Source organism: Microcebus murinus, chromosome 14, assembly GCF_040939455.1.
Source record: "Microcebus murinus isolate Inina chromosome 14, M.murinus_Inina_mat1.0, whole genome shotgun sequence".
In the NCBI taxonomy this organism is placed as follows: domain Eukaryota; kingdom Metazoa; phylum Chordata; class Mammalia; order Primates; family Cheirogaleidae; genus Microcebus; species Microcebus murinus.
Window position 1 is genome coordinate 40,398,126 of NC_134117.1, and position 25,889 is coordinate 40,424,014.

General features: G+C 32.3%; 1 protein-coding gene across 2 annotated transcripts in view; it reads right to left on the minus strand.

Annotated features, from left to right (window-relative positions):
- Positions 1–25,889, minus strand: part of PCDH15 (protocadherin related 15) — a 1,489,951-nt gene that overhangs the window by 1,093,661 nt on the left and 370,401 nt on the right. For both annotated transcript variants that reach the window (XM_076010005.1, XM_076010003.1), the window contains exon 2: positions 23,834–23,909. The gene's annotated coding sequence lies outside the window, so the exon portion shown is untranslated. The remainder of the gene's footprint in view (positions 1–23,833; positions 23,910–25,889) is intronic.

Below are 25,889 nucleotides of genomic sequence, written 5' to 3' on the forward strand. Positions count from 1 at the left end.
TCATAGAAATTATTAAACAAGACAAGATTTGAAATTTTCAATTTTTTTATTCATAGCCCAAGTCATTAGACTCTATAGCATGTTATTTTTTTCCTGTGACTTGATGCGTAATATAGTTTTCATGATGATTTCAAAAAATTTCTAAGTATTTGTTAATATGTGAAAAATTTCTGAATCACCATTAGTTGATTAAATCTGCATTTCAACAACATATATATTTTGAAGTAAATGCAACTGTTTAAAATATTGATTCCATTTACTCCTTTGTGTAATTACTTGTGGAATTAATATATTCTCAAACATCAGTATAAAAATAATAAGAACTTTCTGCTTTTAGTCAATAGAGAAAATCCAGTACCAGACTATCCTTTCTGCAATGTTAAAGATAAAACAGGAAAATTAAATGAAATGCCGATTTCCAATGCTAAACTAGAGGCAGACACAGCACATACTGTGAACACTCAGGGAAGAGAAAGACATGGGACAAGCTACATAATAATTCCAACTTTCTGCTTGGCAGTACTTTCCAGATGAGGGCACAGAGAGAGGGCCCTCCAGTAGAGCATAGAAGTGGCTAGGCAAGTTGGGGAGATAGGGATTCAGTTCCATGCTGCTCTTAAAGGGGTTGAAATTTGAGGATGCAAGAGAAAAGGAAGCTGTGCAAGGAGCAGGTTTGAAAATATGCATAGTTAAGACAGACTGGGAGAAAATAGTATGAACACATATACTTGACAAAAGGTTTTGCAAAAATTTTGAATTTTGCAATGCTGAAATTTGAAAAAGGGTTTTCAAAAAATGCAACCCATTCAAATCAATAATTAAAAATAAAATTACCAGATTAATAATGGGATGGGCATTATCAAGCATTTCACAAAGGAAGATATGCTAATGGTCCATTATCACATGAAAACCTGGTGACATTTTTAGTCATCAGGGAATTGCAGATTTAAACTAAAATCTACTACAGAGCCATTAGAGTTGATATCATGGAAAACACTGAAAAAATCAATTTGCTGGCAAGGATATATAACAACTTGAACTTTTATACACTCCTGATGGGAATGTGAAATGGTACAACCACTTTGCAAATCTGTCTGGCAATTTTTCATAAATTTAAAAATGTACCTACCCATCACATAACAATTCAAGAAAAATGAATAAAAACCTACAGCTACCTAAAATGTATTCATGAATGCTCATAACAGCAATATTTCTAATCATATCAACCTGGAAACAATTTGAATGTTGATCCTCATGAGAATCTATAAACAGAATGCAGCATATTGCTACATTGGAAATTCACAGCTATATGAAAGAATGACTGATACATGCAGCAAGATGAATGAACCTCAAAAACATGCCGATTGAAAAAATTCAGATACAAATGACTATATATTGTATTTTTCCATTTAAATGTCATTCTATTAATAATATAGGCAAAATAAATATAATGTGAAAGAAATAACAATAGCTGTTGACTGGCAAGAGAGAGTATTGACATGACAATGTTCTATATCTTGGTAGTTCTGTATCTTGCTAGTCACATGGTTGCATAGTTGCAACAAGGTCTGTAACTATAAATGACTGTATAAAAGAGTAGATCATAAAAAAGTATTTTTTACATACTAAATATATTTTTGAAATGTCAGGATGATGAGTGTGGCTTCTTTTAAACACATTTGTAATCACTAAACATAGCTATTGACAAATGAGTCGATAGCTGAAATGAAAAAACAGTTGTAGTTAAGAAAAATAAGTTTTAACTACTATTATTATAGTTTATTACCTAACAATATCTAAGTTTATAAAAAGCAAAAGCCATTGGTATTGTATCATTCTATATTAAGCAGATATTTTGCTTCTTTTTCTATATTCTAGAGCTGTAAATAAAACTGAACAGCTCATTTCTCATCTTAAAAATAATTTGGATATATGTTCTGCTAATGTGATAAAATCAGATGACGGATTCATCTTAGAAGACAGATTACCTATGGCAAGTATGTGTCTTCCACCTACTTTAGTACCCAACTGGAGATGATTTTGTCACCTAGGGAACATTTTGCACTATCTGGAGGTGTTGTTGTTTGTCTCACTATGGGGAGGATATTTTGCTGTAGGGATAAACTGGACAGAGGCCAGGGATACTGCCAAATGTCCTATAATATACAAGAGAGCATCCACAAAAAATATTATCTGGCCCAAATTATCAATAGTGCCAAGGTTAAGAAACCTTAACTTACTGATAATATGTTTTAGATGAGTGGGTCTTAATTATTCACACAACTCCTCAAAAAATACACACAAACACAAACACACACATTTGCTCAAATATTTAACAATGGTAAGACATCAAATCACACTAAGATAATTAATATCGAATATCTTTTTAAAAAATATATATTAAAATGCATGCCACTTGATATCAAGAGAATAAAGATTTAGAAAACATTGTCAGCATTTCAAACTGGGAAAATTTACAGGTGATTCTCTGTAATGTTTGTCTGAGAAAAATGAGAACTATATTGGTGGTGTAACCCCCCCAAATTGGTAATAGCAGTTGATTATGTAATCCAATAAAGACAGATTTGATCAACTGGTAGAAATTTGGTGGAAACCAGGAATTCTCAGTTTTAGTCCTAATTCTACAACTAGCCAATTGTATGATTCTGTGTCAGTCACAGTTGCTCTGGATTCATTTGCAAAACATGCAAAATAAAAAATATATATATATGAACAAGTGAATATCTAAGTTACACAAAAGTTTTAAAAAGTCTCAGATTGTATTATCTTTCAAAATTATGACTTACATATGTTGTAAAACATTAACATATCGGAATGGAAAATGATTGACATCAAAGAGACAGCTATAGAAGACAATTTGTTGTATATAAAGGACAAGTAGACTCTAAATTGATATTTATTTATCAAGATACCTTTTGTAATACCCACACTTTTAAAATATCTGTGAATATTTGTAATTCCACATAAAAACAAAATGTGATATTTTAATGAATCCAGTCCACTTTGTTTAGCGAGAAATATATTTTTAATTTAATCCAGTTCTTATTTTTTGATGATTTCTCCTCTGTATCTAGAAAATAAATTTATCTCAAAGTATTTGCTAGTCTTCTCAAACGTTGATATATTTTACTAATGTCTACTGTTTGAAGCATAAAAGCCAACATAAATGACTTTGAGCTAAAGAAATTTAACATCTGAATATCTGAAACTGACATAATACGAAAAAGATCTTTTGTAAGAATAAAAAAAATCTGAAAAGATGTCTTTAGTATCAATGTGTAGAGAGAGAGAAAAATAGCTAGTGTTCTATGTGATATCATTTCAAATTACATACACAATAAATACTTGGTATACTGATAAAGTATTGGAAAGGATTATTTGGAAAAAAACTCTTTTGGAAAACAAATATTAAATATTAGTTTATAATATCGTATGTACACAATTTGACTAAATAGTATTCAAATAGGAAAAAGTCCAATTTTTTTTTCCCTCTCAGTATATACACACAAACACACACACACACAAACACATCCCACTTTTAACAGAGACACTTATAAAGGGTTTGTGCCTGGGTATTGAAAAGCTGCAATTATATTTGGAGAGGTAATTTTATCTGAATTATTTCAACAGACAACTAATAAAAGTATTTTTATTATCTAGCACCATATTATTTAGCATTTCTTTATTATCAATTTAAATTTAGGTGAAAATATAATGAGTTGTAGAAGGTATTATGTGTGTCTACAATTTTTAAATCAACAGTGGTAAATCACACCATCTTGGTTTGCTATTAGTAAAATAATCCTATGTCTTATTAAATTGACCAAAAATAACAAAAGGAAGTATTTAGAAATTTTCATAACTATTTTAGAAAAATATAATTCTTCACATATATGTAATATACAGTTGTATAGTAGAAAAATAGATACTAAATTGATACAAAAATTTTCAAGTGTACAGTTTTATCTCATTTTCCATAATTTTAAATGGCATATAATTTCAAAAAATTTTTAAAACTTATTTTAGAGATGAAAATAATTTGCATATAGCTAAGAAATATAAAGTGCTATAGAAGTGCTCAGTCTAGACTTTGGTGTAGAAAGGCTCAAAAATTTTATATATCCCCTCTTTTCTTTGTTTTCTCCCTCTTCTCTTTCCTTCCTTTATCTAAATCTCCTTTTATCTCCAGTTCTTTTTCTTCTTATATTCTTCCTGCTCCTCCTCCTCTATGTTTATCTTTATGTCTCTCTAGTCTTAATCTCTTAAACTCTCTTTCTCTCTCTCTCTCCTTTTCAACTTTGGGGATTCAATTTTCATATTTCATATTTCACTTTCTTCACCCTTGGTAACTCAGAAGTGGTAAAGTATTAATAATTACTTCTTTCTCACATATAATTTTGCAAAAGAGGGAAAATAAAACCTTTCTTCTCCAACTCTACCTGTGTAACCTTTTGCTCCATTTAATCTTGTCCTCTAAATATGCTAAAAGCTAAATAAAATATCTTAAGAAAAAAAATTCTCTGATACACTTTTCCACTTCAACTCTCAAATATTACTGAAAAGCCTATTTATTTTCTCATTTCTTTTGCCTCAACATTCTCCAAAACAAATTTCTTACTACATTATTGAAAAATAATGACAACATATTTTGTTTGAAGTGAAGTATTAATATTTATCAATTAACAGATTGAGATTTGGCCAAAATATAATAAGACTGACCCAGAATGTATGGACTAACTCAGAAGATAGTAAGTCACACATTAATTATAAAAATGAGGTATATGAATCAAATAAATATTAAAGCACATTGACAAAGGTATTAACATTTTTCTGACATGGTGGACTAGTACTTATAGGATTCATCCATTACTCAAGAGAAATATATCATCATATTAACTCATTTAAATTAATGACAACCATTTCAATTTAAAACCCAGGGAATGGTTGACCTTCTTTTCAGGATCAACCCTATGATTTCATAGTAGCTGGTTAAGATTAGTATTAAAATTTAACCTTTCAGATCTACAATTAAATGTAAATTACAGCACTTAAATTTGGTAGCATATAAAGTTTCACCCTGGAAAATGTGTTTCAGCATTTTATTGGAAAATCTATGCCAGTAAATTGTTTGAAGGACAGAGAAATGGTAACCCTGTTTCAGATTTCACGTTAGCCATTTTTCCTTAAACAAATATTCAAAAGTCATATCATATATGAAAAACACAAAATAATCTTTATAAAGTAGCCTATTTCAATAAAATTTTATGTATATGTGTGTATATTATGCATATACATATATAAAATGGGTTCTCAGCAAGATTTGTTGAAATTGAAGTTCAAGTGCTGTTGATGACAGAATTTTAAGATAAATACTGATTATATCTGAGATATTAAATAAGAATAAATCTTAGGGAAACTTGCCTATTGCAGTCAAATCAATATGAGCTTTAATATCTTGTGTGAGAACATACGGTTCATTTTAACTTTTGACCTTAATTCTCTCAGGTTAGAAATCATAGATTCAAATGTAAAATCTGACTTAAAAAAATAAGTAATATTGCTTAAACACATTTCAGTGTGTCTAGATAGTTTATAGTAAATTAAATGACCAAAAAAAACCCCACATGATTATTTTCAAAGTATTAGAAATGGAGCAGTCCCTCAATGAATACTTCTCAATGAATAAAAATGAATGTTAATAAAGTTTAGAATATTAAAGAGAATTCTAGCATTTATTTAATACTTTTCATGTAAAACATACATTTATATTCAATGAAAACCTTAATCCTGGCAATATATATGGCATACTACATTAAAAGGTGCACTTATAATACCAGTTTTCAAATTAGGAGACAGAATAATACTATAAAGTAAAATCATCTTATGAATAATTTCTCAAAAGGGCTGACTTGTTCTTAGGCAGTAAAAACAACTTCTTTCTCTCTATAACAGTTAGAAATCTATGTTGAAAGTGACAAGAAGAAACAATTAAAACTGGTTTGGGCCATTAAATAAATTTATTGTTTCATACTGAAAGTTCTAGATATATTTAACATCATATAACCATTTCTTGAGTAGTTTTAAAGTTGTGACCAGGTAGAGATATCTTTCTTCTACTTTCTTTGGTGTTAATCGCCAAGAGGACTTCAACATTTTCTTGACCAACTTTTGGTTCTATTATAACTTCAAAAGCCCTAGGACTGAGAACAATTGACCCTGACTAACTGGAAAAACATCAGGTTCTCATTCTTAAATTGTGGTCAAGAGGATGTGACATATCTATTGGATTCCCCTTATTGGTTAAACACTCAGGGCCCACCCTGGACACTGGAAGAATTCTCACCCAAATCCACTGGAAGAATCCACCCATGCTGGAAAAGCTAGTCCAACTTGGGGTGTGTGTGTGGGGGGGGGGAGGGAGGAATAGAGAGAGAGAAGAGAAATGGAGTGAATGGATATTCTGGAGAAGCAAGAGCCAATCTGCCAGTCTGCCATCTACCAATGCAAGAGAATTTAGAAAAACAAGCACATGTTTTAATGAGAAAACAGTTTTAGTTACTGGACATAAGATAAATGGCCCACTAAAGTAAAATTTCTGAAAGCTCTGGGATGCTATTCATTTTGTCTCTAAGTTTTATGTTGTTTGTTTTTTGGCAACAGCAAAATCAAAATAAACAGTAGCTGGAAATTTAGTCATTCAAAGGGCAAAATATATATATAAGAATTCTCCAAAAAAAAAAAAAATCACATGTTGCTTCTTATTTTATAGTTGTAGTCCATTTGCAAAAAAGATATGCCACAGTCAAATGATTCAATTATTTGCATATACTAAAGCTATATATTTGATATGATTTCAAAAGTGGAGGGGACAATTATATAATCTGCTAATGAGCAATTTATGTAACCACATGACATTCAGGCACTATTTTAAGACATAAACATAAAAATGCCATGATATTTCACATAAATGTACTCTACCTTGATTGTGGAGTAATAGAAATAAAAACTTTTTATCATTTTTTACAGATTTAGAAGAATAACTCTATATTTCGTATGGAACCAGGGAAGACTCCATATAACTAAAGCAACCTTAAGCAAAAAAGAACAAATTGGGAGGCATTGATCTCCCAGACTTCAAGACATACTACAAGGTTATAATAACCAAAACAAGATGGCACTGGCACAAGAACAGACATATAGACCTTTGGAACAGGACTGAGGACCCAGATATAAAACCATCTTCATATTGTCATCTGATCTTTGATAGAGCAGACAAAAATATGCATGGGGAAAATGAATTCCTGTTCAATAAATGGTGCTGGGAAATTGGATAGCCACATGGCAGAAGTTTGAAACTAGATCTGCACCTCTTACCCCTCACATGATGGATAACAGACTTAAACCTAAGACATGAAACTATAAGAATTCTAGAAGAAAACATTGGGAAAACTCTTACAGATATCAGTATAGGCAAAGAATTTATGAAGAAGACTCCCAAAGCAATGACAACAACAACAAAAATAAATAGATGGGACCTGATCAAATTAAAAAGCTTCTGCACAGCCAAGGAAACTATCATGAGAGAAAATAGACAGAATGGGAGAAAATATTTTCATGCTACACATCCAATAAAAGGCTCATAACTAGAATCTATATAGAATTTATGAAAATTAACAAGAAAAAATCAAACAATCCCATTAAAAAGTGGGCAAAGGACATGAACAGAAACTTTTCAAAAAAAGACAGAATAATGGCAGGCAAATATATAAAAAATTACTCAACATCTCTAAACATTAGGGAAATTCAAATCAAAACCACAATGAGATATCACTTATATCCAGTGGCAATGGCTTTTATCAAAAAGTGCCAAAACAAATACTGGTATGGATTTTGAGAGATGGGAACACTAACATTGCTGGTGGGACTGCAAATTTGTACAACCTCTATGGAAAGTAATATGGACATACCTCAAATAATGAAAAAATAGAACCACCATTTGATCTGGCAATCCCACTATTAGGCATCTACCCAAAGGAAAAAAAAGTCATTTTATAAAAATAAAGTCTGCACTTAAGTGTTTATAGCAGCACAATTCACAATTGCAAAGATGTGGAAACAACCCAAGTGCCCATCAATACATGAGTGATTAACAAAATGTGGTTTATGTATACCATAGAGTACTACTCAACCATAAAATACAATGGTGAACTCGCACCACTTGTGTTATTCTGGATGGAGCTAGAGCCCATTATTCGAAGTGAATTATCACATGAATGGAAAAACAAGCACCACATGTACTCACCATCAAATTAGTACTAACTGAGCAACACTTATGTATACACATAGAAATAATATTCATCTGGTGCCGGGCAGGTGGGAGTGGGGTGGAGAGGATGTGTAAATCCACAACTAATGGGTGCAGAGTGGACTGTCTTGGGGATGAGCACACTTGTAGCTCTGGCTTGGGTGGTGCAAAGGCAATATATGTAACCAAAATGTTTGTACCCCCATAATATTCTGAAATTTAAAAATAAAAATGAAATGCTAAACAACTTCTAGAGAGTTCTGAACAAAACAGAGCACGATTTTCCTCCAATTTACATGGTATTTGTATTTCTGGAGATTTCAGCATATACCAAAATAAAACAGTATTAAAAATAAGTTAACCCTCACTGGAATTCAAGTTTTACTAGTAGTTGCTCTGAAATAAAATACAAGCAGTGTATGCAATATTGTTAGTGCTTTATATAGCAGAAATGAAAAGCCAAGCACTCTCAGTTATATTTTGAAGCTATTGAATATTAAAATAAGAAAATCAAATGCAATGCATGGTCGAGTGGTAACTGAGACACTTTGGAATCCCAATTTCACATTTATAGTCAATTTATCTCTTTATCCTTCTGAAGTAGATAAATTGAATATTATAGTTAATAGTAGGATAGTGGTTTTGAATAAAGCCAAGCATCTGCCTACTCAGCAATGATACATATTCCAGTGTGCCTTCTTCCATAGATCCTACTGTATATTCTTTAAGTGGAAAAATTCAAAAGCAGAAACAAATGTCAAATTTGCCAGAGTTTTTCTTCTCAGTTGCTTTATATGGCAGAGAAAAATTTCTATTGTAGCTCAAATACAGAAGAGATGCACTTTGATTCTATGGGAAATGTACATTTAAGTACCCAGGAATGGTTGAATATTTTTTCAAGTGGCAGAACAATACAGTTGACTAATTTTTCCTTCACAAATTTTGAGCACATAAATATTCCCCAAATTAAAAAATGATAAAGAGGTGGAGAAGCAAGAGCTAAGTATTCTACTAGCTGACTTTAAATATGAAAGGATTAAAAGCTTAGCCTCTTGTCCATATAATTATTATTACTAATAAATGTTAATGATTTAAACTGCATAAGAATGTGGATAACAGTCAATTAACTCTTTCCAATTTGTTGGATTAGGTAGCAGTTTAGTAAACAGGTAAAATATATTGTCAAGCCTTCAAAAAGATAATACTCTACTGTTTTAAATTTATGCTGAGATAGGCAGATGTAAAAATTTAATGGTGAACCACAAAACCTACTGTTTCACATGACAATGTAGTCAAATAGTTTGAAGAAAAAATAAAACTTTTATTTTTGCTGACTAACATTATTTTCTATAATATTGCAATTTCTGATGAAAGTTAAGTAACTTATTTTTCTTTGAGGGTCTTACTCTGTTGCCCAGGGTAGAGTGCTGTGGTGTCATCAGAGCTCACTACATCCTCAAACTACCGGGCTCAAGCTCTCATCCTGCCTCAGCCTCCCAAATAGCTGGGACTACAAGTCCTATGCCTAGTTGTTTTTGTTTTTTGTTTTTTTTTATTATTTCTTTCTTTGTAGTGATGGGGTCTTGCTCTTGCTCATATAAATCTTAAACTCCTGGGATCAAGCAGTCTTTTTGCCTTGGTTTCCCAAAGTGCTAGGATTATAGGCATGAGCCACAGAGCTTAATCTTAAGTGACATTTATTAATTTCCTATTTCTTTTACAATGATATTGTTGAGAACTGATAATATGAAGATGACAGCTACAATTCTTATTCTAAAATCCTAAGATCTTAGGATTTAGTAGGAATGACACACATTAATAGATGAGCATAATTCCAGGTCATAAGGATAAAGAAATGATTTAGAAAGGATGTGTTTTCTTATCAACAAGAATGAAAGGTGAATTAGGGAAGAATTATTGACTGAGACAGATTTTGAGGCATATATGGGATTTCACTATGTGGGTGAGAAAGGAGTACATAAGGGATGAGGTTGTAATAAAGTCATTCCAGCAAGACAAGTACACAGAGGTGTGGTTGTCTTAGGTGTTGTTGGAATTTTAAATATAAATCCCTTTTCTGAAAAACCTCAATAACAGGTGCCAAAATTTAGATCTTTTTAAAAAGCAATATATATTGTATATTCAATAATATATAACCTGTCACTGAGGTCTGAAGCTGCATCTCATAATCAAACACATTAAGATTTTTACAGTGAAACATAAATAATTACCTTAAGTGGGTAAATACAGTCAAAATAAGCCTAAAAGGTCTGTATAGGTTTGGCACTTTATAAATTACAAAAAAACAAACAAAAAAAAATCAAAAAATTTTGCTTACATTTTCCTTTTTTTAAATTTTGAAATTGTGAATAAACGAGGGACAGTAGACCTATAATTATTCAATTCATTTTTAATTGGTGTGTAATTTATAACAACAAAAAGAGAAAATGATGGCAGATAAATTGGAGAGTATAGCAGAAGCTAGAGGTCATACAGTCATGAAACTTAGAGCCAAAGTGTGAAAATGAATGAGATTACACTCAAGTCCATCTTCCTTAATTGATAACACTGGTCTTATTCGGAGGACAATCAGAAAGCTAGAAACATCTTTAAGGGACTTTTGGAAACAATTCCAATGACAGACAATGAGAACTTAAACTGCAACAGAGAAGATAAGTTCAAGAAAATAGGAAGCGTTAGTTACTTTAATTAGATATTTAAATAAAAATGCACATTTGCCTGATGAAAGCAGTTAGCACTTGAATGGAAAAAAATAACAGTAATATTTTAACCTGAATTCAAGGACTATAAAATAAAAGAAGATAGCACAGGGCCCTCTAATTATGTGTATAACACACAGTATTTCTATAAATTTTGACTTGGTTAAGGTTATAGCTATACACTCTCCCTCCCACCAGTATGATTTCTATATTTCGATGCAAGTATTTAACTTTGTGCTTATAAAAGCACATCTAATAATCAAAATACGAATGATTTTTTAAAAATAAAAAAGAAGGTTAAACCCCTGAGAGCAAATTATGATGATTTTTTTTAACACTTTACTTTGAAAGTTAACATTATATTCAAGTTGTATAATTTAACTAATCTATTTTATCTGGTTACCCACATATGTGGCTTACATACATAAAATATCTCCATTAGTGAAAACAATTAATCTGGATAAATGGGAGTAAGATTGAACACCTACACAAAGAGTCAATCCTAAACTGCCCAGGTTGCACCTTGCCCAGAGGTGTCCCCCAAGATTACCCAAGTGGGAGGCTACAATCCACCTACTCTTTGTTTATTAAGCTGCACTCCTTGACTTGGGACTGGCAGAAGGGCTGCCTCTTTTTTTTTTTTTTTTTTTTTTTTTTTTAATAGTATACAGCTACATTTCTTGCTGAAGTTTGAGATACATTCTCTGCATAGACATTCAAATAAGTTTAAAGACCACTAGGAGTTAAACTGAAGTTCTTAAAGTGAAGGATATTTTCATAGTACTTAAGTATATTTTTAAAATAAATTCATATTTCAGGCTGTTAGAAGTTACTTAAAAATTAAAATTTATACCTGTGAGAAAGACTTTAAAGTTTTTCTTTAATATGTAATATTATTTTTAATAACTATGAAAACTTTGTAGACTTCAATGTTTCGAATTTATAATCATTATTAGGGAAGGAGGACTGTAATTCTTCTACTCAGAAGAAGGTTTTTAAGGATTCCTTCAAAGGCATCTCAGTACTAGTAGCCAGTGGTGAACTTGTGCTAAACCCCCCTTCACATTTTTATCGTAATAGGCTTAATGGTATCAAGGACTACTCTTTTCTCATTTATCTTCCACATAACCAGTTTCATGTAGTAAAAAGAGTATCAGCATCATGGTCATTGGTTCTTGATGTTCAAGAAGGTGAACATCTAGGATTGAACTATGGCTCTGCCACTTCATAGCCTAAGTGTTACCTCAGGCAATATGCTCCTATCCACCTATCGTGAAGACAAGACATGTTCTGCTTAAACAAGTCAGCTGAGAAACTGCTTCAGTTATGGACTTAAGCCAGAAGTTGTCAAATCCTTAAGGGAGGGAAACGCATTTAAACATTTTCAAATGTTTTCTCATTAAAAACATTTAAGCCAAGTTCTGAAAATGACTAAATCTATAGCTCAGTTTGTACACACGGAGTGAGAAATCACAATATAAAATCTCATTAAGTGGGTAATTCCTATATAATTTTCTAACTATATAGCCTAATTTTATTTTTTATTAAATTTTGGAATATTATGGGAGTACAAACGTTTTGGTTACATAAATTGCTTTTGTACCCTTTGAGTAAAAGTTACAAGTGTGCCCATCCCCCAGATAGTGTGCATTGTACCCATTAGGTGTGAATATACCCATCCCCACCTCCCCCCTCCCATCTGCTTGATTTCCAATGAGTATTATTTCCAGATGCTCACATAGGTGTGATCGATTAGTTCTAATTTAATGGTGAGCACTTATGGTTTTTGTTTTTCCATTCTTGTGATACTTGACTTAGAACAATGGTCTCCAGTTCCATCTGGGTTAATATGAGAAGTATTAGTTCACTGTTTGTCTTTTTTATGGTACACAGCCAAATTTCTGGCTGAAGTTTGAAATACATTATTTGTATACACATGCAGATAAGTTTAAAGACCACTAGGAGTTAAACTAAAGTTGTTAAAGTTAAGGACATTTTCATAGTACTTAAGTATATTTTTAAAATAAATTCATATTTCAGACTGTTAGAAGTTACTTAAAAATTAAAATTTATACCTATGAGAAAGACTTTAAAATTTTTCTTTAATATGTAATATTATTTTTAATAACTATGAAAACTTTGTAGACATCAATGTTTCAAATTATCCAGAAATCCTCTAGAGAAAAGATAGGTGGATAGATATAAATATATTTCATATTACAGTGAGAAAAATGTAGTATTAGTCAATATAAATGAACTTTTAACACATTGACTGCCATACTAGAAAAAAATTTTTCTAGTAATTTTTAGTAATTTCTAGTAATTTTTTCTGGGCCATGGTGTTTTATTAAAACAAAACAATCCTTTCTAATCTGTTATTTTTTATTGTTTTCTGTGCTTAAGTTATATGTAACACAATCCACGTTTTTATAATTAAATTGCCAATATTAATTGTAACTATAAGAATATCAACAAGTACACTAGGAAGTAGGCAACACTCAGGAACCTCACAGATAGGGCTATAGACCAAGCTGAGGAAAGCACTTAGTGGTTAATTATGTGGGGTCATTAAAGGGAACATACATTTTTCCTCCCATGTGAATATGTAAATTAAAGTGTGCATGTTTAAGAATTGCTAGAATACTACTATCTTCTTTCTACCTCTGATCAATTCTCCTTCAGTCGGTGTAAATAAATCATTGTGAGATGTTATCGACAGCTGCTTTGCTTCCTTTACCCATTAGTACCATGGCAGGAGTGGTTCTCAGATTGCAAAATGAGGGAATTCACGACCTTAACACGCTTAAGAGTTAAATTTGGCTTATTGTGATAGTGACAGCCTCCTGCTATAAATCAACTGTTCTCAATTCTTACAGGAGGGCAAGACTGCTCCAGGAAGTACACTGGGAGAGATGGTATGTAAATCTATAGTTAGATATAAAAGTATAGATACCATGCTATTCCAAAGAGGGTTTCAGGAGGCTTACAATGAAATGGCCCAGCACAATAAATGGTGAATAAAAATGATAAATAAGGGAGACATTTAGAATGTATGACTAAATGTTAATAGTAATTACTTTAGTGGATTATGATTATAGATTGTCTATTTTTCATTTATTTTTCTTTGTTTCAGAATATAATGTCATTAATTTTTGCATTCTACAATTTATTCTGTTTTTGATTATTGAGAACAAGTGTTATTTTGACCAAAAATTTAGGAAATTGATGCCTCTCTCATCCTCCTCTCTAAAAAGGATAAAAAGGAGAAAAAGTAGAAAATGATTTAGGAAATTGGGTAGGAGAATGGGTGAAATTAAATAAATACTAAATTTCTAAGTTTCACGTACTGTTCTAAGAGAGTGATCACTGATTTGTCTCTGAGCTTTCTGGCAACCAATGCAAAAAAAAAAGTAGTCATAATAAGTTATACATAATTAATAATGAAAATATCATTGATCAGGAAAAAAAAACTATTTTAGGCCTCATTTAGGAGCAAGGAAAAATATTTCTTGACAAGGTCCTCAAAGTATGTGTTGTAAGAAATATATTTTTTAGCCCCTCCCCCTTTGGTTGTTGTTATAACTATTGGGGCTTCTTTCTTAAGAGCTTCTTTACATGGAGCTATCCCAAGGATGCCAGTCTTGCCAACTTTCTGAGGAATGGGTAGTATAGTTAGTATGTTTATAGAAATAAACAGGCAGTGGTTCTTAAATAATTTTTTTGTAAAACCAGCTTTTGATATTTATTTTGCAGTGAAGATCAGATAGAATTGATTTCTGACAAGGGTCTGAAATAAACATATTTTTCACTAAGGCTCCATCCATATAATCCAACAGTTAAGAAGGCTATAGCTAGGGCTGAATCACCTAGAGGAGTCCAAGGAGGACCTGCATATAGGAGAAAAAATGACTTTGGGAAACCTGTGAAGAGAACAAGTGTTTTCTCAGAAATAAAGAGGTCCATTTCATGCATATAGTAATGGCTGATGAAGGATCTACACTCCAATCCATGTGCACAAACAAATAATTTGTATCTGGGAAATGCATTTAGGGATAATGATACTTAAGGTGAGCGTTGAGGCCAAAATATTCCAATGAAGCATTCAAGACATATCTACTTTACGAAGTTCCTATCCTGTTGAAACTTCTGTGAAATTTAAGAAAATATATACCCCTAAATATTAATGAGATTCATTGCAACGTAGAGTTATTAAATAAGCTGGTTCAACACTGGATGGTATTACATGTAATGATGTGGTCTCTGGAATAGCTAAAGTGATCACGGCCAGTTTTCTCTGAGCTGCTTTCTTTTGGGTAAACCATAAGAAACTACTGATTGTTGACCCTTTCAAATGGCAATTATATGTGGCTTAAGCTAATAATTCAGGACAACAAATGCTTTTTTTCTTTTCTCATGGGAGAATCTGTCTTTATTCTTTAAATCAGGAGTTAGAATCCAGAAGTTAACTATACCTATGTGCAGACATGAAATTGATTCTCTTATTATGGAAGTAGAATTGGCTTTACTTATTGCCACTCTGACACCTTTTCCTCTGTTTCCCATAGTTGGAATCTTTGTATGGGAATCGCTGTGATTATGGACATGATGATAGTGGCCTTATTCCAGAGGCAGAGTTTATAAACTAAGCTAAGTCGGTAGGCACTGGCTACAGGGATTCAGCTGGTTCAGAAGTGGATATGTGACAAAGGTGGGCTAAGCAGAGGGTGATTGATGACTACTGAAAATGCTATACATATGGATTTGGAAACATACAGGACATTGAGAGTGGAGAGGTTAGAATGAGATCACAAGGGAAGCCTGCCTCAAAATGAAGCCATGACCGGTGAAGTCAAAGCTGAGAAGTGGTAATATCACTAAGCCCTTGGGTCAATCCTTGCCTGAAGCCTGAAGAGCAATTCTAGACTTTCAGGTCCCTAAGAAAATAAGCTAATTTTATTGTTTATGACAATTTGAGTTGCCTTTTTTTGTTACTTCACTATAAGGCATCTTGACACATATAGGAAGGTAGCCATCGAGTCATTAAATATGATAGGGTATGTATATAGAAAATCATTATAACTATTATACATAAAATTATACAAAATTTTGGTAAATTTTTTATACTCTATAACCACATTTATATTCAAAATCATATATATATAATATATATATTTTTTCTAGAATGGGTACTTAGTAATTTTAACCATTTTATGTATAACTGGTGGTGATGAGTGCTCAATTTGTGTTTCTGATCTGATATGTGAATACTAATTCTTTGGGATTCTCCTAATGTGGCAGCTGTAAGCAGATGTAAGACAGAAGTAAAGAGCAGGCCAGGGTGAGGGGGAAAGAATATCACTGGTATTACACATTTTAAAGATTCATAACTTCTCAGTTACTTTATAAGGGTAAACCCTCCTCATTTTTAATGACCCCAAAGTCATTCCAGCCGTTGATTATATTCCAAGACAGAAGTGTCTCCACTGCCAATTTCTCTAATTTTGATATATGAATCTCAACGTTCAAACAAACTAAATAACAGCTGATTATATCTGACAGGCTTTCAGAGGGTCTGGGGTCAGAGATAAAAGCTTTTGAAGTGAAAAATAGATATAATCATTAAAGAAGCAGCACCTAATAGCATGATTCAATTTGATCTAAACAGAAAAAAAAAGAAAAAACTGAATACTGAGTGACAGAAGCCAGAAGCTGTCAGAGGCACTGCACTGAGTCTATCTCTATGACAGCATTTATAATCTCAACGGTTTGAGGGGAAAACTTTATGTGTGAATGTGTGTATGTGTGTGTGTGTGTGTTTGTGTGTGTGTGTATGTGTGTGTGCGTATATACGTGTGCATGCATATAAGAGAAAGAGAGGTCTTAGAGTGTTTTGCTCTTGATGAAGCAATTTTTAAAATATTACCTTATTTGGGCCTTGCAACAAACCTACACAGTGTAGGGGGCAGTTATTCTCATTTTAAAAATGATGAAAGGGAGGCTGCTGTCCTCAGTAGCTAAATGATTTTAGCACAAATAGTTAGTAAATGGTGGCCTCAGGATTATATTTCAGATCTTCTGTCTACAAAAGTTCTTAGAAGTTTTTTACTACTTCACAGTATAATGTTATACTCATAAATAAAATTAAATCCAAAAAGATGCTAATATAATTTCAAATTGAAATCTTGTTGAATATTTTGTCACAACCTAGTCTAATAAGTTCCAATTTTATTATATAGATCTAATATATCTTTACCCTTTTTCAAAAGACAGTTGGTTTTTCTTTTCTCTTTCAATGAATTTATCAGATTATATTTATTAAGCTGAAAAATAAATATATGATATCATTTGCCTAAAATCATCTTCTGTATTTCTGAACATTCTCATAAAATACTTAAAAATTCTTTTTAATGTCTGTGGGCATCTTTAAAGCTACTTTGAATCTCCATCTACCCTTTCAATTCCCACATGGAAAAAAGGAAAGCCAAATGAGGGTTTTTCTTGTCTCCCTTGCAGTGAGGAATGACCATGTGATCCACTTCTGGACCACAAAATGTCAGTGGAAAAAACCTGTGCTTCTGGGTAAGTTTGACTTTCCCACAATAAGGGGAAAAACTTTGGCGCAACCTTCCTCTTTTTCTCACTTTAGATTTGGACACAATGACTGGAAAGGCAGCAGAAATCTTACCACCAAAAGAAAAGATGAAGGCAATCAGAGATGGTAGCCCTGACATACCTGTGCTGCTGAAAACATGCTAGCAACTGCCAAACGCTGGATTTGTCTTGGTGGGAGTGTAGGGAGAGACCAGGGGGATATTGTAGGTTTTGCCGTTACTTACATTCATTCAAATCTGAAATATACAGATAATGCTGTTTTGTTCCCCCAAACGCTCAGTACTGGGAAAAGAATACTGTATGTCACAACTTAGAAGAGTAAATATAAACAGCATCACCAGGCAAATACAAACATGCATCATTCTTGCCTTAAGGCAATGGACATCCCTTAATCAAAGAATAAATGGTGTCCTCGCTATCATGCTAACATCTTTCTGGGGCTCCCTATATCTATAGGATTAAGCATTAATATATGTACTTATATTCCTTTTAAGCACCTTGTTGATACAGACTTACTTTTCAGACTAACACTACATGTTCTTGCCAAGTGACTATTTGCTGCATAAGGAATGCGTTTTCCCGATTGCCACCTTCTTTCCCTACTTATGCTCTTCCATCTAGCAGTAATGCTTCCTCATTATTTTCTCTTCTGTAGCAATATGTATTGAAGTATAACTATAATTTTTCAAGCTTATCTGCAAAAATATCTCTTATATGAAGCCATGCCTGATACCCATAACCAAAATCATTTTCCTTTTCAAGGCCAATCATCATTGGCCCTGAAAAAAAAAAAAAAAGACACCTGCACTTGAATGTTTATAGCAGCACAATTCACAACTGCAAAGATGTGGAAACAACCCAAGTGACCATCAATACTTGAGAGGATTACTAAAATGTGGTATATGTATATCAAGGAGTACTATTCAGCTATAAGAAACAATGGTGATATAGCACCTCTTGTATTTTCCTGGATAGAGCTGGAACCCATTCTACTAAGTGAAGTATCCCAGAATGGAAAAATAAGCACCACAGGTACTCACCAACAAATTGATTTCACTGATCAATACCTAAGTGCATATACAGGAATAACATTTATCAGGCGTCGGGCAGATGGGAAGGGGGAGGAGGAGATGGGTATATACATACATAATGAGTGCAATGCACACCGTCTGGGGGATGGACACTCTTGAAGCTGTGACTGGAGGTGGGGAGCAGGCAACATACATAACCTAAATGTTTGTACCCTCATAATATGCTGAAATAAAAAAAATTTTTAAAAAACTTGTTTCTTGGCCGGGTGCTGTGGCTCACGCCTGTAATCCTAGCTCTTAGGAGGCCGAGGCGGGCGGATTGCTCAAGGTCAGGAGTTCAAAACCAGCCTGAGCAAGAGCGAGACCCCGTCTCTACTATAGATAGAAAGAAATTAATTGGCCAACTGATATATATATATAAAAAAATTAGCCGGGCATGGTGGCGCATGCCTGTAGTCCCAGCTACCCGGGAGGCTGAGGCAGAAGGATCACTCGAGCCCAGGAATTTGAGGTTGCTGTGAGCTAGGCTGACGCCATGGCACTCACTCTAGCCTGGACAACAAAGCGAGACTCTGTCTCAAAAAAAAAAAACAAACAAAAAAAAAAACAAAAAAAAAAAACTTGTTTCTTCCCATGGGCCATGAATATCACACATTTTATTATATAGTTCTGTATACCAGCCCCATTCCCTGTCCTCTGCAAAATTTTTGCCATCACTCCTAGTATACCACAAGGCTTATGGAGGGCAGGAAGAGTATGCAATTCATTTTCCTTAGTCATGCAGCACCTAGCACATAGGTAATAGTGGTGTGACAGCTATAGGTACTAGGGTTGAGAGAGTTGAATTCTTTGTAAAAAGTGACGCTCTTCTTCATGCACAACTCTACCTCTACGTACTTTTTAAGAACGATAGTAAGCTAACATGATGTGTTATCTTCTGGAAGCTTAACTTTTAGAGAATTTGATCTTCATGTATAAAAATAGAATTTTTTTTCAAAGTAGAGATTTCCAAAATTACCTCTGCATAATTTTAGCAGGGATTGAAAAACTATAGAACACAAGCCAAATTCAGCTCACTGGGCTGATTTGATAAAGTTTTATTGGAACACAGCCACATTGATTTGTCTGTAAGATCCAAGACTGCTTTTCCACTACAAAGGATGAGTAGAGTAGTTGCTACAGAGACCTATATGGCAAACAAAGCCTGAAATATTTACTCCCTGGCCCTATATAGAAAAACTTTGCAAACCATTTTTATTAGGAAGGTTAAAAAACAATTCAATAGCCAAATAAATTAGAGAGACAAAATATTAACAGTTTTCTTTATGACAGAACTTCTCTAAGCCTTTGATTTTTTTTTTTTTTTTTTTTTTTTTTTTTTTTTTTTTTTTTTTTTTTTGAGACAGAGTCTAGCTTTCTTGCCTAGGCTAGAGTGAGTGCCGTGGCGTCAGCCTAGCTCACAGCAACCTCAAACTCCTGGGCTCAAGCCATCCTCCTGCCTCAGCCTCCCAAGTAGCTGGGACTACAGGCACAAGCCACCATGCCCGGCTGATTTATATATATATATATATATATATATATATATTAGTTGGCCAATTAATTTCTTTCTATTTTTATGGTAGAGACGGGGTCTCGCTCAGGCTGGTTTTGAACTCCTGACCTTGAGCAATCCACCCGCCTCGGCCTCCCAGAGTGCTAGGATTACAGGCGTGAGCCACCGCGCCCGGCCAGCCTTTGATTTTTATTACAAATTTTTATGTCATTTTCCTAACTTGGCAAAATTGTTTTGAACATAGGATTTTTTCTTTTTTGATGGATTGTCTCTTCTCAGGCCAGCTTATTTGAGGATAACCAGTTTGCTGAATGCTGCTTTAGAAAAGTGCAAGAAAAAAATTATTAAAATGAATTGCAGTTTGTCATTCAAATCATTGCCTCATCTGATAATATTTAGGTCTCTGTGAATTCACTTCTTATTATAGTGATTTTCTCTGACACAATTAAGCCTCTTAGAAAACTGTCCTTGCCCCTGATAAAAGGACTACTTAAGCTTCCTTGAGGTAAAAGTTATAGTATACCTTGCGCTATGAACAAGTTAGGTGGTAATTATCTGAGTGATATGGATAATTAACATCAAAATAGCAGGAAATGTACTTGAGGGTATAATCTATGATATTAGATTTAAATTATTTAATCTAATTTGAATGGAGCCATGAATACCAGGCTTTAAATACATTAATGTGACAGATTACACAATTATAAACTCCATTAGATGTAGGACAAACTTTCTGTATTTTCTTATAGTACTTAAATTACTGCTTTTTTCAACCTCAACATTTTCCCTTAGAAAATATAATTTGCTTCATTTATACCCCTTGTCAAAGAATTATGTTTCTTCAATGTCAACAGCCATGCTGTTGATGTAAAAAGATGCTAAATTAAAATGTTTTTATCCTAGACGTTTTAAAAGTGTGCACAAATTATTTAGTTATTTCATTTATTTAACCTAGAGCAGATAAATAAAAAAATTGTAATTATGTTGATGCATTTATACTCTAAAGAGACTACCTAGGACTGTCTCACAAAGTTATATTTGATATGTAAAGATCTACAGCTTCAGGTTTATAAATCATGAAATTTATTTATGCTAACCTCAGATCATATGTCTTCCTATTATCAATGGAGTGGCAGTATGATCTAGCAGAACCTACTATGGTTTTGGAGTCAGATCCCAGTTTGGATGTCAGTCTCTCTGTTTGATAATACATGACTTAAGCTTTTACATGAGAAAAAAAGATCTTCTAACAAGTAAGGCCTATACTTAAGTATACATGTACTTAAAGAATTTTATGTCATATTCTAGCAGTGATACGACTGGGCTGCGCCTGTTTGACATAGAATTCCTTGATTTACTTTTTAAAAAAAAAAATACTGTCTTTGGTCAATGTTTTGTTTCCTTGACCTGTTATTACAAAAATTTACCTATTATTTATTTAATGTGATACTTAATTACAAACAGGATTTAAAATAATTAAATAAGATATACAAAATATTGTAAACTTAAGTACCTCAATCAAAGTAAAGTAAAGGTAACATCTTAGAAAGATTAAGTAATTGAAATACATATTGAGGAGACTTCTGCCAAATTTACCAAAGTTCGTCCTTAATTTGATTGTGTTCTTGCTAATTTATCATGTAACAGTGCGAACAGTATATCAATTGTTTAAAGACAGAAACAGATTTTCTTTATATTAATGGCAGAACAAAAAATAAAATCCACAAAATCTCAAGAAGAAACTAAAAGATGTCTTATGTTTTTATAATTATTGGTTTTTACCTGTGATGAAATAATTGAAATAGCCTCATCTTTATTAGTCATCATTTGAACACACTCCTACCATACAAGTGAAGTGGGGAGGCATACATGAAGAATATTTACTCTTATCCTTCAAGGAATTTATTATATAGAAGGGTAAAGAACTGAGAACTGTCACATACGAGAGTGTGTGTGAGATGGATTTTTTGATACTGGTCTATGATCATCTATCTATCCATTTATACATCTAAAAATGTGAGACTATATATCAATAATTCTTAAATAATAAGCTATTTACATATTTTTATTTAAATGGTCTAAGAGAGTATTTATTATGAACTTACCTTGAACAACAAATAGTAAGAAACTTTAGGACACAAAATTAGACTCTTTTCAATTATTTTTTCATGCTTTTATGTACTCATTAACAAAATGGAATCACAATCTTAAGAAAAAATTGATGTGATCCTTTGCATGAAAAAATTATCTGAAATATATTATTACAAAGGAATTTAAATATGTGTATATGGGGAATAAAGTTATGGTTAGAAATATAAAGTCTCATGTACATTTAAATATACTTACACAGACATGTCTTCTGTGCACAGAAAAGGACCTACAGCACTTTTAAAACTTAGGTAGGTAATTAAAAAATTAAATGCATAATTACTAAAAGAGAATCTTATTTTAAATGCTTATTTTCAACACTCTATAGATTCCCCTACAAAACTTTTATATCACATTTATCACATTTATGTTACATTACAAAAACATGAAATCATAAAAATATTTTTATTTTTAATATTTTAAAATATTCAGAGAGCAAGTACTTATGGAATGTTTGCTTTGCCACACCATTATGATAAATGCTATCTACATGCTAATGGACAAAAGAGATATTCTTTTTTGTGTCTTTGTGGATCTATGAGCAAGAGATATAAGATCAGTAGGTATGATAAGCAGTCATGTATATAAAAGCTCAATATGTATATATCTAATAAATTGTAAATTATAATTATATATTTCTTCTTTAAGAGTATTTATTGTTCTTATATATTATGTTCCAGTTTGATCTGAGCTTTTTAGTTATAAATTTAACTGATCACTACCTTGATTTTGTAGAAATTATCCTATTTCTGTACCTATTTCCATAAGTTTCTATTATTATCCATGGATTTTAAATATTATTAGACCACTAAAATACATTTCCCCTAACTTTCTTTGAAGCTATCGTTACCCAAATTTTATTTTAATTTCCATTTTGTTACTCCAAGTTAGAAAAGCCATTTCTTCTGCAATCAAAACACAAGCTTCACTTCAGAAACACATAAAAGAAAATTGATTTTCATCCTGAAAATGTCAAACTTCTGCCTATAGTACTCAGCGATGGTTTTTGGAAACAGCAAAGGTCAAAAAGAGCCATCGACCTTATGGCCCTTTGACACTTGATGATGGATGCTATGTGTCTACTGCTTTACTGCCAGAATGTCCTCCAAGAGAATGAGACAATCAGTGAAGAATGATATATCTAAACTGGGTAGAAGGTTTGCTTATTTTAAATGTATTAAAGGAGAAACAACTGATATTTCATTTCTCTGGGAAAAGACTTTTATTAACTCTGTGATTAACTCTTTTCTCTCTTTCTGGTTTAGATGAATTGGAGATAGCATATACCTGTTTAAAGATGTTGAGCAATGCCTGGGATTCAAACTCCATACACAATAAACTTAACATGAAATACAGATACAGTGCATTGTTTTCCCTCAGAGGAGAAAAGAAAAAAAAAAAAAATAAAGGATACAGCTTTAAGGAAAACATAACCACTACTCACCCTAGTGTCTTGTCTGTCTGTCAATCACTGGGTTTGTCAACTTCAACTGCTACTAGTGAATGATGTTTCCATTTTCCTATAAGATAGAGGTATTGATCAATACCACATCAAAAACAAAGTCTTTATTCAAGTGCAGAATATAGGAACAATTTATTTTCCTACAGATTATGATTAAACTTATGCTTGAGATAAACTATCATAAATTCTGAAAAGTAAGTAAAAAATTGCAATCAATCCTAAATGTAAGTTTGAAAGCAGCAAATTTAAGTTCTGATTTAAAACTTAGCTCTCAGAATGCATGTTATCATCTATGCTTCAGGTTATATTCTTTACTTAGGTTATGAAAAATCACTTCCATCTGCACATTTCTTTTTATGCCTAGAGTCTGCCATTTCAACAGAATCCTAACAAGGGAGCACTGAATAAATTCTCCTTAAATGACACTTTAGAAATATGGTGTTTATGATATGGTAAACAATCCAGGACAATTAAGGAAAACTATATAGATTGAAAGTTATTTATCAGTCTATGGCATTTTTATATTTCAGAATTTTATACTATACTGTTATTACCTTAGGGTCACAGGTTTTGCATCTCTGTTTTGTCAAAGGAGTAACAAAATTTTATGGTAATGAAATACAAAATCTAAGATATTTTACATATTGCTGTTATTTTTACTGTATTTTGATTTTCTTCAAAGTTAAAGAACATGTCTTAATCATTCATATATCTTATGTATAGACCAAGAAATAGGCACAGAAATAGATAGAAATAGCTATATTTTGTTTCAAACACTTAAAAATGTTCTCTTGAAACCATGTATTAACAGAATATATGATATTGGCACATTCATTTAATTTATGGAAAACAAAAACAATAATTTCTTTTTCACAACCAAATTTTGCTTGTGATCTGCTGAATAAGTGGACACAATTAAATTGATAAAAATATTATTTTAAAATAGTTCTAAAATGATCTACATTAAGTAACATCATGAGAAAATAAATATTTATAAAAATCTTGAGAATATCTATGAAGAAGCTCAAGATATGACTCCTTGGAATAAAGGATATTGTGAATTAAAAGCCCTTAGAGATCAGTAGGCATTGGAAGGGTCTGTCCCTCAATTTGCATAAAACTAGATGGATCCATCACAAAGAATAATTACCTTTCCTTCCCCTCCCTATTATCTCAATATATTGCAGGAAAGAAGATCGAGAATGAAACCAGACCTGTCCCAATGCATTTTAATGGTAATACCTGTCTCTTGGGTTAATTTAATTTCCAAAGTCAATTTGTTCCCCCCATCTATTCATCCTCTGTAGTAACTATTTGTTGCTCCAAACAGAATTACTTATTTAAGGCATTTCTCATCTTGCCCTCCCCTCTAAAATGAGGGCAGATAAACTTGTGGACTCCATTTGGATATTGGGTAATCACTCTGATTCTCCCCGTGCACACAGTAATCTCTTTCTCTTATTAATCTTTCTTATTGTGTGTTGATCTTTCAGCAAACCTTCCAGGGGCAAAGATGAAGTTTCCCTTAGCCCTGATATCTACATGGATATATAAAAATCTCTAAACAAAATAAAAATTAAGAAATATATACAAGACAATTTTTATATCATATTATGGAATTAGTAAATACCTATTTTAAAGGAAAAATGAATAGGACAGCATTCAAAATTAAATAAAAAACAATAAGAAGTATATTCAGCTTTTTTATCACAATAAAATTTAAACTTTACAGCTATGTATAAAACATATCAATAGAAACTTTTCGGCTGACTTATGAATGACGTGTGATAGGATCTTCAAAACTTTTGTCACCACTAACACCACCCTCTCTCCTCCAAGCCCATTGTGGCTCCTTAGTAACATCTGGGACAGTTTTGCACAACTCTTAGACTCCATAGAGCACATTTTGATATGGATCATTCTTTAATACTTTAATAATAACAGTTATAAAAAGGGATACTGCAAGGACTGAATAAAATTGAGTTTCTCAATTGGTTTAATCAACAATGATCACAATGGAGGAAAGTTATTATTATAA